The sequence below is a fragment of the Aegilops tauschii genome, unplaced genomic scaffold (assembly GCF_002575655.3).
Source record: "Aegilops tauschii subsp. strangulata cultivar AL8/78 unplaced genomic scaffold, Aet v6.0 ptg000927l_obj, whole genome shotgun sequence".
Classification (NCBI taxonomy): Eukaryota; Viridiplantae; Streptophyta; class Magnoliopsida; order Poales; family Poaceae; genus Aegilops; species Aegilops tauschii.
This window is the reverse complement of record NW_027333146.1, coordinates 1-16,601: the sequence shown is the minus strand read 5'-3', so window position 1 is coordinate 16,601 and position 16,601 is coordinate 1. Positions and strand designations below refer to the sequence as shown.

Sequence of the window (16,601 nt, the reverse complement as noted above, 5' to 3'; positions counted from 1 at the left end):
AATTCACTACTAAGCAAGTTCTAACAAATTGACTATTTGTGTGATAAATTCTTTGAGTTAACTTGCTATTTTCATGAGAAATAAAATTGACAAGTCGAATTTGGAGATTATTTTCTTCTTGCAAGAGATCCTGCGGGAAAAGTGTTGCTAAATTTCTTCCTTCGTCCATTTCATATGCCACTGTAGGGCGAACGGAAACAAAATACTTTTCCTTGCTCTTGAGAATTTTTTTCCGTTGAACATAGACCCAATTTTTCCTTTTTTTTGATTCCTTAGAATCTTTTTTTTGTCTTTCTGGCGGTATCAAACAGCCACCTAATATCTTATCCGCCTCTTCAGGAAAATGAATATCTCCGGAAAATATTTTGAGTTCCGTATGGCTTTTTTTTCTCTTCACTCGGACCAGTCCGCCTAGTCGACTTCTTGTATTTTTTGTGAGTTGTGTATCCACTCCAATAATACTATTGTCAAGTATCTTTAGGGATGAAGATCTCGGCAAGATATGAAGTTCTTGAAGAATGAAAAAAAACCGATCTACTTCTTTTTGGTATTTTAGACTAAATTCTTTTGTTCCTCGATGCTCAATCAAACCCTCTTTTTTTAAGATGGAATCTTCCTCTGGGCTCTCGTATTCGTCCTCTGAATCTTCTTCTGAGTCTTCCTCTAAAGTACCATATTTTTCCTCTGCGCTTTCCCCGGGGCTGCCATATTCGTCTTCTGAGTCTTCCTCTAGAGTTCCATATTCGTCCTCTTGGGTCCTATATTTGCTCTCTGGGCTCCCATATTCCTCTTCTGAGTCTTTCTCTAAAGTCCTATATTCGTTCTCTGGGTTCCCATATTCGTTTTCTGGGCTCCCATATTCGTCTTCTAGGGTTTCATATTCGTATTCGTCTTCTAGGATTCCATATTTAGATTCTTCTAGGGTTTCATATTCATATTCGTCCTCTCGGGTCCTGTATTCGTCTTCTAGGGTCTCATATTCCTCTTCTGAGTCTTCCGCTCGAGTCCTATATTCTTCTTCTAGGGTCCTATATCTAAATTTAACAATTCCTGAACCCTTTTTATCTTTTCTGTATCGGGGATCGTCAAAATAAGCAAAAATAGTATTTCTACGTAAAACACCCATAAGGGGGATTTCAATCGAAATCCCAAAACAGGATATTAGTTCTTTCTCTTGTTCTTGATGATATTGTAATGGAATGACGAACCTATTTCTTCGCTTTTTCGCCAACAAATCTGAATTATCTTGAAAAATAGAAGGATAGATAAAATTCCAATGGCCATTGGACATGATTCGATCCGACGTTGAATAATCAAGAATTTCCCTATCTTTTTTACCATAAGTATTCATTTGATCTTGATCCTTGTGGAGTGAAAAAGACGCTATACTGGATCTGCACATACTTACTGACAATATCCATAAATGGCTTGTTTTTGGTAATCGGCGAAGATTACCATATTGATATTCGGGCGCATGGTAAACATCAGTACTCCAGTGCATTTCGCCGTCTGATTCAGAATAAATATGCTTTTGTACCCTTTCTTTAAAATGTAAAGTGGACGTTCCGGCACGAATCTCCGCAATTACTTGTTCGGATTTTACATATTGATCATTTTGCACTAGAATCAAGCTTTTTGAGGGAATATTCACACTATATAGAATATCTTGACTCTGAATAGTTACATGCAAGTCTATATAACATAGAAAAGCAGGCTGCCCATGACGGGTACGTGTGGGGTGAACCAAATTCTCATTGAATTTTATTTTTCCATTCGAAGGGGATCGTACAAGGTCGGCAGTACCCCCTGTGAATACTCCGCCAGTATGAAAAGTTCTTAATGTTAGTTGAGTCCCTGGCTCCCCAATTGATTGACCCGCAATAATACCTACGGCTTCTCCCAATTCGACCAGATCACTATGAGTAGGACTCCGGCCATAGCATAATTGACAGATCCAAGAAGTGCTTCGGCAAGTAAAGGGGGTTCTAATATATATTGGTTGTGCTCGAAATGGTTGTGCTCGAAAGGCAGTTATGAATCGATTGACTAATCCAATTCCAATATCTTGATTTCGCGCGGCAATGCATCGTGAACCGATATATATATCGTCTGCTAATACACGACCAATTAGTGTTTGGACAAAAAGTTTTTCCGTCATCCCATTTTGAGGACTTACAGAAATACCTCGGATAGTACCACAATCTCTTCTACGCACAATAATATGTTGAACTACTTCAACAAGTCTACGTGTAAGATATCCAGCATCTGCTGTTCGCACAGCAGTATCTACAACCCCTTTGCGGGCTCCATAGCAGGAAATTATATATTCTGTCAAAGAAAGTCCCTCGCGTAAATTGCTTTGAATAGGTAAATCAATCATTTGTCCTTGAGGGTCCGACATTAATCCTCTCATACCTACTAATTGGTGTACTTGAGATGCATTTCCTCTGGCTCCTGAAAAAGACATTAGATAGACTGGATTAGAAGGATCCGTTATCCGAAAATTTGAATTCATTTCTTGTTTCAAATATTCACTTGTCGCATACCATATCTCAACAGATTGGCGTAATTTTTCTACCGCGTGTACAGCCCCATAATAATAGTGTTTCTCCAAAAGAAAACTCTGTTGTTCCGCGTCTTGGACTAACCATCCCTTAGAGGGTATTGTTAAAAGATCCTCGATTCCTAACGAAATCGATGTAGTAGTGGCTTGATGGAAGCCCAGAGTCTTTAGTTGATCCAGTATATGGGATGTATATCCCATTCCAAAATGATCTATTAATCTGCTAATAAGTCGTTTCATACCAGTTCCGTCTATCTCTTTATTATGAAAGACCAGATTGGCCCGTTCCGCCATACATAAGTACCCCCTTTTCGGCTGAGTAGGATTCGACAATTGCTGAGTAGGATTCGACAATGGGCCTGAGTCAGTGATTCGAAAATTTAATTAACTTGCCTCAATCTCAATCTGGATTCGCGTGGCAAATAATGATGATACTAGGGAAATCGGAATGCCCCCCGAAAGGGGAGGGGCATCGCCGAATCTAACTTTCTTTCTTGTTTAGGTAGTGTATGAATAGGCCTGACTAAATCCTTGTATGGCTTCCTCTATTTCTCTATAAAAAGAAATATGACCAAGAGTGGTTCGAATGTATATCGAACGAATTTCTTTTTTTCTATTTCCCATTATTAGATAGTGGGCATAAATCTCATGATAAGTCCCCAAAGATTCATATTGAACTTCAATCGGAACTTCTCTTGACCCAATGACGCGTTGATCCAGGTTCCATCGTAGCCACAAGGGACTATCTAAACTGATTAGTTTTTGTCTATAAGCTCCCAGTGCATCATAAGAACTAGAAAAATGGGGTTCTTTATCTTTCCTATATTTAGAATTATTATTATTATTGTAATTTACTTTTAGATTTGGGTAGTTTCTGCAACTATTATATCTATTTGCACAAATACCTCGACGCTTTCCAATCGTTAATACATAAAGCCCGATAAGCATGTCTTGGGTTGGTACGCAAATAGGATCCCCAATAGCGGGAGATAAGAGATTCATATGAGAAAACATAAGTAAACGGGCTTCTGCCTGAGCTTCCAAGGATAAAGGTAGATGAACAGCCATTTGATCTCCATCAAAGTCCGCATTGAAACCCTTACACACTAATGGGTGTAAAGAAATAGTACGCCCCTCTACTAAAGTGGGTTGAAAGGCCTGTATGCCTAATCTATGCAGGGTAGGTGCTCTATTTAACAGTACAGGATGTCCCCGCATAACTTCTTGAAGTATTTCCCATACAATGGGTTCTTTTTCCCAAATTTTCCTTTTAGCAATCCTTACATTAGAAGTGGCGCGTTTCGTGATTAAATCGCGAATTACAAATAGCTGAAAAAGCTTTATTGCTATCTCTAGAGGTAATCCACATTGATGTAATGAAGCGAAGGACCCACAACAATGACAGAACGCCCCGAGTAATCGACCCGTTTCCCAAGCAGAGTCTCGCGAAACCTTCCCTCTTTACCTTCAATTACATCTGAAAGTGATTTGTATACTTTATTGTGACCATCCCTCGTCGGTTGCCCGCGGGACCCACTATCAAGAAGTGTATCCACGGCTTCTTGTACCAATTTTTCCTGGCACATTACTAAATCTGCTGGCGCTAATTCACTTCTTTTTAATAGATAGGCAAGATTGTTGTTCCGACGGATAACTCTCTTATAAAGTTCATTAATGTCTGAAGTCACTACTTTATCTCCAGACCTATAAACAATAGGTCTCAATTCGGGAGGAAGAACCGGTAATAAGCACAAAACCATCCATTCTGGTTCTACATTTGTTTGAATAAAATGTTTCGCCAATTGCATGCGTCTAATCAAAAAAACTTTTCTTATTCGTCTTTTTCTATCTTCCCACTCATCTCCACTATACCCCTCGTCTTCTAATTCCTTCCATTCGACCAAAGAATTCTCTATAATAATTCGCAAATCCAAATCTGCTAATTGTTCTCTAATAGCACCTGCTCCTGTCGCAATTTCCCGATTTCGAAATGTTGCAAAGCCTGGGGTAGAAAAAAAGGGAGAAATGCTGTGGTTACAGGATGCAATTTCCTCTTCGAATAAACCTCGTAATCGTAAAAAAGTGGGTTTTTTAGTGCTGGGCCTAGCAAAAGAGAAATCGCCGTATACTAGGCCCTCCAACTTCTTAAGAGGTTTATCTAAAAGATTCGCGATATAACTAGGAAGACCTTTCAAATACCACACATGAGTCACGGGACATGCGAGTTTGATGTATCCCATTTGATATCTTCGTATCCGAGAATCCACAAATTCTACCCCGCATTTTTGGCAAAATCTTTCGTCTTCGTTTTCAGCTCCGCTCGCTCGAGAATTGCCACAAGCGCAAATCCCGCTTTTTATGGGTCCAAAGATTCTTTCGCAAAACAATCCATCTTTTTCTGGTTTATCGGTTTTATAATGAAAAGTAGAGGGCCTTGTGACTTCGCCAACGACTTCTCCATTAGGTAGGTTTTTGTTAGCCCAAGCCTTTATTTGTTGAGGGGAAACGAGTCCAATTTGAAGTTGTTGATGTTTATATTGGTCAATCATAAAATAGAAATAAGAAAAGAATTTATATTTATTCCGATCAAACTTCCTCCCTATTAACCTGGAAGTTCTTTTCAGATACAAGGAAATGATTCAGTTCTAGAGCCAAAGATCGTAGTTCTCGAACGAGCACTCGAAAAGATTCTGGAGGATCCTCATGATTAGGTATTCTTTTTCCCCAGATCGTAGCATTAAGTATTTCTTGGCGAGCTATAAGATGGTCAGATTTATAAGTAAGTATCTCTTGTAAAATATGAGCAACACCAAATCCTTCTAAAGCCCAAACTTCCATTTCTCCTACTCGTTGTCCCCCTTGCTTGGCTCTTCCTCTAACCGGTTGTTGTGTAACAAGTGAGTAGGGCCCAGTAGAACGCCCATGAATTTTCTCATCAACTTGATGAATTAATTTTAAGATATAGGACTTCCCTATTAGAACAGGTTGCTCAAAGGGGTCGCCTGTTCTTCCATCAAATATTCTGCTTTTTCCCGGGTACTCGGGTTCAAATACCCATGGGTTTTTTGTTTCTTTACGGCTTCATATAATTCTGAAAACACAAGTTTTCTTGAAGCCTCTTGCTCATATCTCTCATCAAAGGGTGCTATTCTATAATGTTTCTTTAGCAGATCCCCCGCTAATCCGAGCGAGCTTTCAAATATTTGTCCCACATTCATTCGGGAGGGTACTCCTAAGGGATTGAAGACCATATCAACGGGTGTTCCATCTTGCAAATAGGGCATATCTTGCCTAGGCAAAATTTTGGAAATGATCCCTTTATTCCCATGTCTTCCGGCTACTTTATCCCCAACTTTGATTTCACGTTTCTGTAAAATATATACACGAACCATTATGTCGAGCGGGTCCCTTTGGATCCATTTCACATCGATAACGCGCCCTCTTCCACCTATAGGTAATTTCAGAGAAGTTTCTTTTGAAGTGGAAACCTCAAGGCCAAATATGGCCCGTAATAATCCAGCTTCCGCGATATAAGATGATTCGCTCGCTATCTGAGGCGTTAATTTACCTACTAAAATATCACCAGTTTCTACCCAGGATCCCAACCTAACAACTCCATTTCTGTCCAAATTGCGGAGTAAATGTTCTTCTAGATGTGGTATTTCTTTAGTGATTTTTTCAGCGGAGCCCTGGCTTGTCGTATCCGTCTGAATTTCATATTTCCGGATGTGAAAAGAGGTATAAATATCTTCATATACCAAACGTTCGCTAATTAGTACTGCGTCTTCAAAATTGTAACCTTCCCATGGCATATAAGCTACTAATACGTTTTTTCCTAAAGCAAGTTCGCCCCCAACTGTAGCAGCTCCTTCTGCTAAAATTTGTCCTTTTTTAATGGATTTACCCCGTGGAACCCGGGGTTTTTGGTGCATACAAGTATTTTTGTTAGAGCGACGGTGGTTAACTAAAGGAATACTTATAGTCTTCCCACTACTTGATAAAAGTATCTTATGACTATCAGTAGAAATGATCTTTCCCTCGCGTTCGGCTATAATGGAAACCCTCGAATCTAGAGCTGTTTGGCGTTCCAATCCAGTTCCAACAATGCATTTCTCGGACCGAGAAAGCGGAACTGCTTGGCGCTGCATATTAGAACTCATTAAAGCCCGATTCGCATCATTGTGCTCAATAAAAGGAATGAGAGAACCCCCAATAGAAAAATATTGGAAAGGAAAAATACTTCTAACATGAATCTGTTCCCATGCAATAGTCAAGAATTCTTGACGGTATCTAGCCGGAACAACCTGTTCTTCCTGAATACCTTGATTCAAGGACAAAGAATTTCCTGCTGCTATCATATAATATTCATCTCTATTTGGTGATAGATAAACCACCTGTCTCTCTTTTTTTTCTTTTGCTTTCTCAGCAGATATTTCATAAAACGGACTCTCTATGGATCCCCACAAGTGATCAATTCTCGCATGAATTGCTAAGGATCCAGTAAGTCCAACATTGATTCCTTCAGACGTGTCAATTGGACAAATACGCCCATAGTGACTCGGATGAATATCTCGGCTCCGAAAACTTGCGGTTCTCCCCGTCAACCCTCCAGGACCTAAACAACTCACTTTTCGCCCATGAACAGTTTGTGTCAATGGATTCGTTTGATCAAAAACTTGAGATAACGGGTATGTGCCAAAAAAGGTCTCATAAGTAGTTATTAATAAAATTGAAGTTGAAGTTGGAGTTACCAAAGTTTGGGGAGTCGGTTTCGATTGACGTATGAATACTCTACGAATAGTTTTTTGAACTGCATGTTGTAAACGACCAAGAGCCAATCCGAATTGATCTTGTAACAGATCTGCAACCGAACGAATACGTTTATTTTTCAAGTGATTCATATCGTCATCGTCAAGTATACCCGTTCCAAATTTCATTCCAATCAAATGATCCGTAGCGGCCAATACATCTCGTGGTAACAAGAATGTATTGTTCTGAGGTATATCAAGATTAAGTCTCCGATTCATATTTCGTCGACCAATCCTTCCTAATTCACATTTTTGTTGAAAAAATTTCTTTTGTAATTCCTCGCATAAGGACTCCGAAAATACCAGGTCCCCACCTACACAAGCAAATTGTTGATAAAACTCCAAAATAGCTTTTTCTTTTGACTCAATCCTCTTCTTCTCCTTAGCATTCGGGAAAGACAAGAAAATTTCAGGGTAGGAAACATTATCTAGAATTTCTCTTAGATTCGAACCCATAGCTGATGATAGAACTAGAATAGATATCTTTTGTTTTCTACTCACGCGAGCCCATATCCTTTCTTTTTTATCAATTGCTAATTCCGATCTCCCCCCCCAATCTGATATTATAGTGCCAGTGTAGATAGAAATTCCCTTATGATCTAATTCCGAGCGGTAGTAAATACCAGGACTTAGCAATATTTGATTGATCACAATTCGGTATATTCCATTTATAATAAAGGTTCCTAAGGAATTCATTATAGGAATGTTTCCGATAGAAATGGTTTGCTTTTGCACATCGAAACCAAAAATTAATCTCGCAGATACATATAATTCGGAAGAATAGGTGAGTGATTCATACACAGCATCTCTTTCTTTTATCGAGGGTTCTAGCAATTGATATCCTTTCGCAAATAATTGAAATGCAATTTCGTGATCTGGATCTTTAATTGTTGGAAACTTGTCAAGTTCTTCTGCTAAGGCTTGATTAATGAACCTACAAAATCCCTCGAATTGGATCTGACTAAATCCGGGTATTGTGGACATTCCCTCGTTTCCATTCCGGAGCATCTTAATCTTAAGTTTCCTGTTTATCAAAGAAAAATTCCATTATCAGCTCACTCTTCATCAATCCCTCTGGATCGATCTAGCAATCATGGAATCTATATTCTGTTTACTGAATCACATGAAATTCTAGGGAACTCCACATACGTATTTCATATATGTATTTCATACATATGAATAGAGACCATTTGGACGAAAGTTCGAGTTTGCCAGGGGTACAAATGAAATGAAAATGAATTGATAAAACATTCCTAAAAAAAAAAATTCTGCCACTTATACTTTATGTTATGATATTCTAATCAGATTGGATGGCAAAGATTTCTCATTTTATCTCCTTTCTATGAATGTAATAAAGCCGTAATATAATATACTAGAAAGTTTGACTTTACTTCGATTTAGAATAGCGTGCTTACTTTAATTTCTCAAAATAATTTGAGGGTTCTTTTTTATTTCGGATCGGAGTAGTATAATTACTAGAAAATTCAGTATTTCATTGTGGAATTCTAAAATCAAGTAAGTCCCTTTTTTAAGTACATGCCAATCTAGTTATCCACCTCTCCCCATATCCATGCTTTTCTTTTATCGTAATTTCACTTGGGTAGGCCAAGATAGTAAGGTTATACTCTATATCAGAGCAAATTTCCTTTTTTTATTCAAGATATTTAATTTAATACTTTTAAAAATTAAAGCATGATTCTCCATAGAGATATGTACATAAAGGGGATCTTTGGATAATAATGCTGTTCGGACCTAAAGTTTACCTATACACGGATTAAGCATAAAGTCATACTATTTTATTATGCCATTGAAGGGGGGGGAGATAATACCGATTTAAGAGTAGTTCACTACTGCAATAAAAAAAAGAGAATTCTAGTTAACGGTTCCAATTTATTCTGAATTTTGCAGCCTGTGAATAGAAATCCACTTTTTCTTCTTTTTCATCTCAATAGAAAGAAATGGGAAGTTTTATTGTGTTAACAATGTATGTTTTAAGATAGAATCTATCGAGGAGAATAATAGAAACTGGATCAAAAAAAGCAGGAATAGATTTTTTGAAAAAGATTGGAAAAAAGTAAGTAGAATTATATTCAAAATAAAAGGGGCTTTTCGTAAGAAAACGTGGATGAATACTTGCTGTTTTCTAGATTTTTGATCGGATTTTTTGGCGGCATGGCCAAGCGGTAAGGCAGGGGACTGCAAATCCTTTATCCCCAGTTCAAATCTGGGTGCCGCCTGATCAATAAAATACTTAGGTTTTTTTTATAGTGCTGATCGAATTCGATCAATTTTTACTTCGCATAAGTTCGGGCAAGAGAGTAACTGGGCCTGCCGATACTGGGTTTAGAGAAACCATACCATAGTTCTATCCTCAAACTAGGGTTAGGGTTTGTTTTGACGGTAGTGGCCAAAATGGTTATCAATAGGGGTGAGGTAGTGTTTCCTTATTCTTTTATTATATGAATTTGAATTGGTTCTTAATTGAGATTCGATTTGATAATTTTAAAATACGAGGATAAGATGTCAGAAATCTTGGTATCCAAAGAAAGGTCCCTAAGGGGCATTCTTTTTTTTTTTCAATCTAAGATTCAAGAAGGGACTCCACGAAAGAATATCAAGACTTACTAATTATTATACATTTTTTTATCGTACATCTTATGTTACCTACATACACTAAAGTAAGGACTACTTAATTTTAATTCTAACGAGAATCAGATTAAATAGGTCGATCAAAAATCAATTTAGGAGTTGTGTTATGGATAAAATCTCTTCCTCTTCATTCTTTCATAGAATGATACAAAGCAAGGCTGCAGGGTTTAGGTCAAAAATAAACATTAGGTAAGGTAGGTATCCAATAAATATTTATCTATCGTTAATTTTATGGTATATTCGGGCGTCCTTTGCTTAAAAAAAAAAAAAGAGTAACAAAAGGAATAAAAAATCTTCCTATTCCCGCTTCTTCTATTCAGGACATCATTCCCGTACTCTTTCTTTTTTAAGGAAAAAAGGGCTATAGTATCGTATTTTTAATGCTCTCTAATTCTACCAGAATTCCTATAAGAATTTGTTAGGAGTAAATTCCTTGAACTGATTGATCCATGGCCTTAGGGCGGAATCCCTTTTTGACTCTGTACCCTTGATTCCACTATGATTATTGATCAATAGTAGAATAGAATAATCCCTTCATAGAAATAGGAGACATAATTTAGATGGATATAGTAAGTCTCGCTTGGGCTGCTTTAATGGTAGTCTTTACATTTTCTCTTTCACTAGTAGTATGGGGAAGGAGTGGACTCTAGGGATACTACTAATTGATTAAGTAATCAAATTGTTGTATCAATTCTTTTCATTAATGGATCATTTTGCATTAATCATTTTGTCAAACGTTATTCTTTAATCTTTTTCTTTAGTTTTGTTTCACTCCTGTAAGAAACTCTTGTATTGTAAGTTGTAATGTAAGAAAGAGCCATTATACCAATTCATAATTTCTACTAGAAATGACGAATGGTTAAAAAAAGTTCTATACATAAGAAAATTCGACTTTCTTCCACGGAACTATTCACGGCATATCACACATTTTCCATTTCCTTTTACTTTTTACTATAGTCTATTCTTAATATTATTTTTCTTTCCTTCCATGGATTCTTTGGTCAAGAATTGTCTTAGATTTTTTTATTTTGACCTGATTGAAATTAAGTGGATGCAATGAAAAAAGAAATTGAATTAGACTACTTAACTATTTCAATCTACTAATCTATTCTATGTAGATTCAAAGATAATATAATAGAAAGAATCTAAAGTGTCGTAGAAAAAACTATATGTAGTTCTTTCTACCACACTTTAAGATTCCAACCAGATCCTTTCATTTAAGACTTGGATTTTTTTTATTTAATCCCTTTTTAATTTCTTCAATGATTAATTGGAATTCCAATTAATTATTTTGGCTGACTGTTTTTACATAAATAATAAGTAAAAAAGAAGTAGGAACTAGAATGAACAGTGCAGTAGCAATAAATGCGAGAATATTGACTTCCATAACCTCTTTATTTTTTATTTTCACAATAACTCGGGATGTAATCCCATGGAGAGGAAAAAGGGGTATCTTGTAAATTCAAGGGTAGGGCTTGCATTCTGATAATACTGAATCAATTCAATATTATGAATATCGGATCTATCAAATCAATTCATGGATGAGAGTTATATTTCACGGATGAGAGTTATATAGTATAACATAGGAAGATCCTCTATCCACACTAAGACCAAAATGGGTTTTTTGATTGGATTAGGAATTCCCTCTTTTTTAATCCTTTTCTACTTTTTCTTTTCTATATCTCTAACCCACGAGCTTTCTTAATCTTCTACTTTCTTAATCTTATACAATTTCCCTTCCTTTTTCTTATAGTTATACATACAATTATGTATGTATTATATGACCAACTTTCTATGGGTCACATAGACATCCAAATAAGCAGTAGAAGTGAGATGGGGAAAAGAGGTCTGAAATAAAAAGGGAATACGATTTATGTATGGATTCCGGTAAAATACCGGTACTCTATTCCATAAGAGTGGAATAGGAAATTAAGATGAGGATGGTATCATCATAAAGAAAGATAGAGTAATATAATATCCTAAATTCTACTAATCCACATATCGTATGTGTGTCTTTCTTTATCTTTATCGATCGGGAGTAGTGAAAAAAAATTCCTATATGCCTTCCCTCCCTCTTTAATGAGGGATGCAAAATAAAAAAGTGAAGTAAGGGTGCCCTGTGGGTATTTGATCTTGCTCCCTGCCCCTTTTTTTCATGGAAAAAGGAAATATCAATTTCTCCATTCATTGAACCCTAGTTCGGGACTGACGGGGCTCGAACCCGCAGCTTCCGCCTTGACAGGGCGGTGCTCTGACCAATTGAACTACAATCCCCGCGGGGTGTATGGCATACCCATTCTTAAATAGAACCATAAGAAGATTCGATTCGTCTTTCGTACTCTAAGAAATAGACGAATCATATACTACATACCCACATATTATATTATACGTGGGTATAGTGAGAGTGACATAACTAGTATGTCGTGATTTTTTATCACTAAAAATGGATAATAATCCAGCCTTCAATAAGAAAAACTCTTTTGTTTGTAAGAAAGGAATGAGAGAGATATGGATTAGAAAAAAAAAATTTCCCTTTTTTCTTTATCTTTTATTTCTATAGATCAGACATTTTATTTTATGGAAGAAAAACAAAAGGATTTAGTTCATACTCACGAAGCCCTAGATTTTTGGTTTGGGCCGAGCTGGATTTGAACCAGCGTAGACATTGTCAACGAATTTACAGTCCGTCCCCATTAACCACTCGGGCATCGACCCAGGAAGAATTTATTCTAGGGTTTTTGCTAATCTATGATTAACCTCCTTTCATAATACTCCCTACCCCCAGGGGAAGTCGAATCCCCGCTGCCTCCTTGAAAGAGAGATGTCCTGAACCACTAGACGATAGGGGCATCACTAGACGATAGGGCCATATACAACCGCTCGTGATTATACTATAATCATAGTATGAGCAGTTTTTTGGAATTGTCAATATACTCGAAAAGTATAAATAGATCCAAAGCAAAGAGTTTTTCCAACTTTTCTGTTATGTTTTCATCTAGGATTTTTTTTAGTTGATCGTTATAGATTAATTCTCCGTGCTTCATTTAGTGTTCAGACCAAAAATGCATCCATCCCGCACTAAGTCATAAAATTCTCTAAAAATATAGAGAAAGTTTCAAAAACAAAGAACAAAAGTGAATCAATTTAGTAGAAAAGTACTCTATCAGATTCGAACCAACGACTTACGTCTTAGCACGAGATTACTCTACCACTAATTTAAAAAGCCCTTTATCGGATTTGAACCGATGACTTATGCCTTACCATGGCATTACTCTACCACTGAGTTAAAAGGGCTTTTTATTTAATTCAAAAATTAGCCACTTGGATTTCCCATTATGGGTCTACTGCATAATGTACATATTATATATATAATATATAGAGATAGAGAGAGAGACATTATGTAGAGATTGTATATGTATATATCGATATCTTGAGAGCTCAAAATAAAATTAATAAAAAAAAAACATACCCTACATAACATATCCAACTCTTCTTGGTTCAGGGTTTTCCGTTTCCGAAGACTAGTAAAATAGGCGGATTCTGGAACCCCAAGGATTCAACGGTATATGGATATGGAAAATATAAGATTTCCGATCCTAGCGGGAAAAGGCGGGGAACAGATACCCAATAGGATATAGGATCCTTGGGAGGAACTTTTGGTAATGGCCTTGATCCTCTATGCTATTTTTTATGTGTTCTTAGTTCTATTGAACTTTTTTCATTCTTTTAAACAAGAATCTAATAAACTAGAATTGAGTCAGTGGAAAAAAGGAGAGAGAGGAAAGTGTTAAATGGAGAGAGTCGACTAATCAGAGACTTTTAGGATCTTCTTTACATCAGGTAAATCTGTCGGCCCTGTCCGTTTTTTTCTTTAAGTTACGACTCTTTGCTGCTTACTTCTATCAAGCCATAGGGAAAGTCTATGATGAATTTGGAAAACTCATCTCACTCTTACTCTATGGCTCGGACTTAATGGGGGAAGAAAACATCTTCCATAATTTCTTTTTTGTTCAATTCTGGACAAAAAGAAAAGGAAAAAAGGAATTTATAGGGACAGTGTTACCCCCTATATCCCCTAGTTTATATTGTAGGAATAATAAAACAATTTAGCAGTCTGACACACTTACGTCCTTGCAAAGTAAATAATTATTATTGTAGTCGTAACCGTAGAATAGGATCCTAATCAAAATAAATACATTTGGTTCAGGCGCTATTAGCATGGTAAGAAAAGATTTTTTTTACAGACCAGAGGGGCTATCTAAATCCTAAAGTAAAGGCGAGCGATCGAAGTAGAAGTACCAACGGCTCAGTGTCATGAACCTTCTCCATCTGATTCAATAAGGGGGAATTAGCCTTCTTGTCAAATGGCTATCCTTGACAAAGGGTACCATTTATACCATAATCTACAATGTAGCGGGTATAGTTTAGTGGTAAAAGTGTGATTCGTTCTATATAATAACTGAATTTGAAATGATATACTTAAGGCATCCTTAAGTTTTTTATTTTTATATTCCGATGAAAACTTTAGTTCTTATAAAGGATTAAATCCTTTTCCTCTCAATAGCATATTGAGGAAGAATATACATTCTGGCGATTTGTATCCAAAGACTAATTTAAATTGCATCCAAAATAAAAATAGGATTATGAGTACAGAGTCGCGAAGCATAATTTTGCATTGGATTAAGTATTCCAATTTTGAAAATATGAGTAAAGGATCTATGATGAAGATACAAAAAAGTTGATTTCCAATCGTAACTAATCTTCTTAAAATAAGGAATAAGGAAGCCAAATAGCTAAAAAACGATAGTTTTGGTTTACTAGAACCATCCGCATATTGTTTAAGCTCGGTGGAAACCCAATTCTTTTCCTCAGGATCTCTTGAATGAAATTAGGGAACGAAGTAAGTAGATTAGATGGATTTAGATAGAATTTCTATCTCCTACTCTATAAGGATCATCTAGAAAGCGGAGAGCTTTGGTTCCATTCAAATAGAAAAGCTGACATAGATGTTAAGTGGTGAGAATATCCATAAAGGAGCCGAATGAAATCAAAATTTCATGTTCGGTTTTGAATTAGAGACGTTAAAAATAATCAACCAACGTCGACTATAACCCCTAGCCTTCCAAGCTAACGATGCGGGTTCGATTCCCGCTACCCGCTCCATTCTGTATAAAAGGAGTATTCTCTTTGTCTAGACATGTTAGAGGCTTGTATTCAAGCCTTTTTTTGTCCACCAGTTTCTGGTACTCCAGAGCGGAGTAGAGCAGTTTGTAGCTCACGAGGCTCATAACCTTGAGGTCACGGGTTCGATTCCCGTCTCCGCACTTAGCAGTCTGTATAAAAGGACTATTCTATTTCTCTAGATATGGTAGAGGGGCGTATCCAACCCTTTTTTATTCATTAGTTCCCGGCCCTAGAGGGCAAAATTGAGCAGTTTGCGAAGTCACTTGCCTTCAAAAAAAGAAGGCGCAAGGCTTCTCCCTACCCTGCAGAAAATAAAAATGAAACGAAAGGGACAGTCTACCTCTCTCTTCCCTTTAAAAAAAGTTGCCCGTTGTTTGTCTCAGTTAATACCCAATTTTTGGAGCTCTGTTGGCGAGTTCTATTTCTGCCTCCGGAGCGCCCTCTTTTTTGAGTGGGATGCAAAGGAAGGGTAAGATAGTAGGGATACGGCACTAGACTAACACCTAATTAATACTTAATTTAATATAAGTAGTTAAACAGTTAACTAGACTAAACTTTTTATCATAGTACTTTGATAAATTAAGCGGGCGAGCGGCGGGAATCGAACCCGTATCTTCTCCTTGGCAAGGAGATATTTTACCATTGAACTACGCTCGCTACGGTATATATTTTATAGCGTATATCCGCCTGGGTCGACCTTCTATGTCTGGGTCGACCGTTTCATTTCATTTTCTATTATATTAGAGTTTTCCTTTTTTTATTATCTGTGAATGAATATTCTAATGGGAATGGAATTTCATAATACTGAAAGAGAAGAGCTAGCAATTCGGAACGCAAATTGCGTTTTAATACGTCTCACTATTCTAATTTTTTAGAAGAAATGGCCTTTATTATTTCTTTTTTATGGGGTTAATAAATATTAACCAAATTTAATTTAAGAAATGAGAGAATTCAGAATAGCTACGAGAAAGACTAGTCCAATCCATAACGATGTACCGGAAAATACAACATTTTTATTATTTGACCAACCATCAGGAGAAGCAAATACAAGGGGTACACTAATTACTAAGACTGAGGAAGTCGCAATTAATGCAAAAACAGCTAATTGGAAAGCAATAGTCATATTTCTAATCCTCCAAGCTACCATCAAATAAAGTTGACTACATATTTGATCCCTCACTTAAACCAAAATTGTAAAAAAATACAAGAAGTAGGAGGGGTTTAATCATGAATCCATTGATTCTTCTCTTTAATTCAAATTTATTACTTAAACCGCTTTTTTATTTGGATATGGGGGTGAGAAGAGATTATTTACTCTTTATTTCACAAGCGGGTATAGCGGATCCTGTATCCGTGTATACAGTATACAGAGATATATCGAAAAGGAACTTGTATCT

The 16,601-nt window shown here is 36.7% G+C and overlaps 5 non-coding genes across 5 annotated transcripts; 1 reads left to right on the top strand and 4 right to left on the bottom strand.

Moving 5' to 3' along the window:
- The first annotated feature begins 9,537 nt into the window (after positions 1–9,537).
- TRNAC-GCA (transfer RNA cysteine (anticodon GCA)) lies at positions 9,538–9,608 on the top strand. The gene has a single exon. It is a non-coding gene; the product is annotated as a tRNA-Cys (tRNA).
- A 2,612-nt stretch (positions 9,609–12,220) lies between these two features.
- Positions 12,221–12,294, bottom strand: TRNAD-GUC (transfer RNA aspartic acid (anticodon GUC)). The gene has a single exon. It is a non-coding gene; the product is annotated as a tRNA-Asp (tRNA).
- Positions 12,295–12,653: 359 nt separating this feature from the next.
- On the bottom strand, positions 12,654–12,735 carry TRNAY-GUA (transfer RNA tyrosine (anticodon GUA)). The gene has a single exon. It is a non-coding gene; the product is annotated as a tRNA-Tyr (tRNA).
- A 507-nt stretch (positions 12,736–13,242) lies between these two features.
- On the bottom strand, positions 13,243–13,314 carry TRNAT-GGU (transfer RNA threonine (anticodon GGU)). The gene has a single exon. It is a non-coding gene; the product is annotated as a tRNA-Thr (tRNA).
- A 2,476-nt stretch (positions 13,315–15,790) lies between these two features.
- On the bottom strand, positions 15,791–15,861 carry TRNAG-GCC (transfer RNA glycine (anticodon GCC)). The gene has a single exon. It is a non-coding gene; the product is annotated as a tRNA-Gly (tRNA).
- Positions 15,862–16,601: the final 740 nt, after the last annotated feature.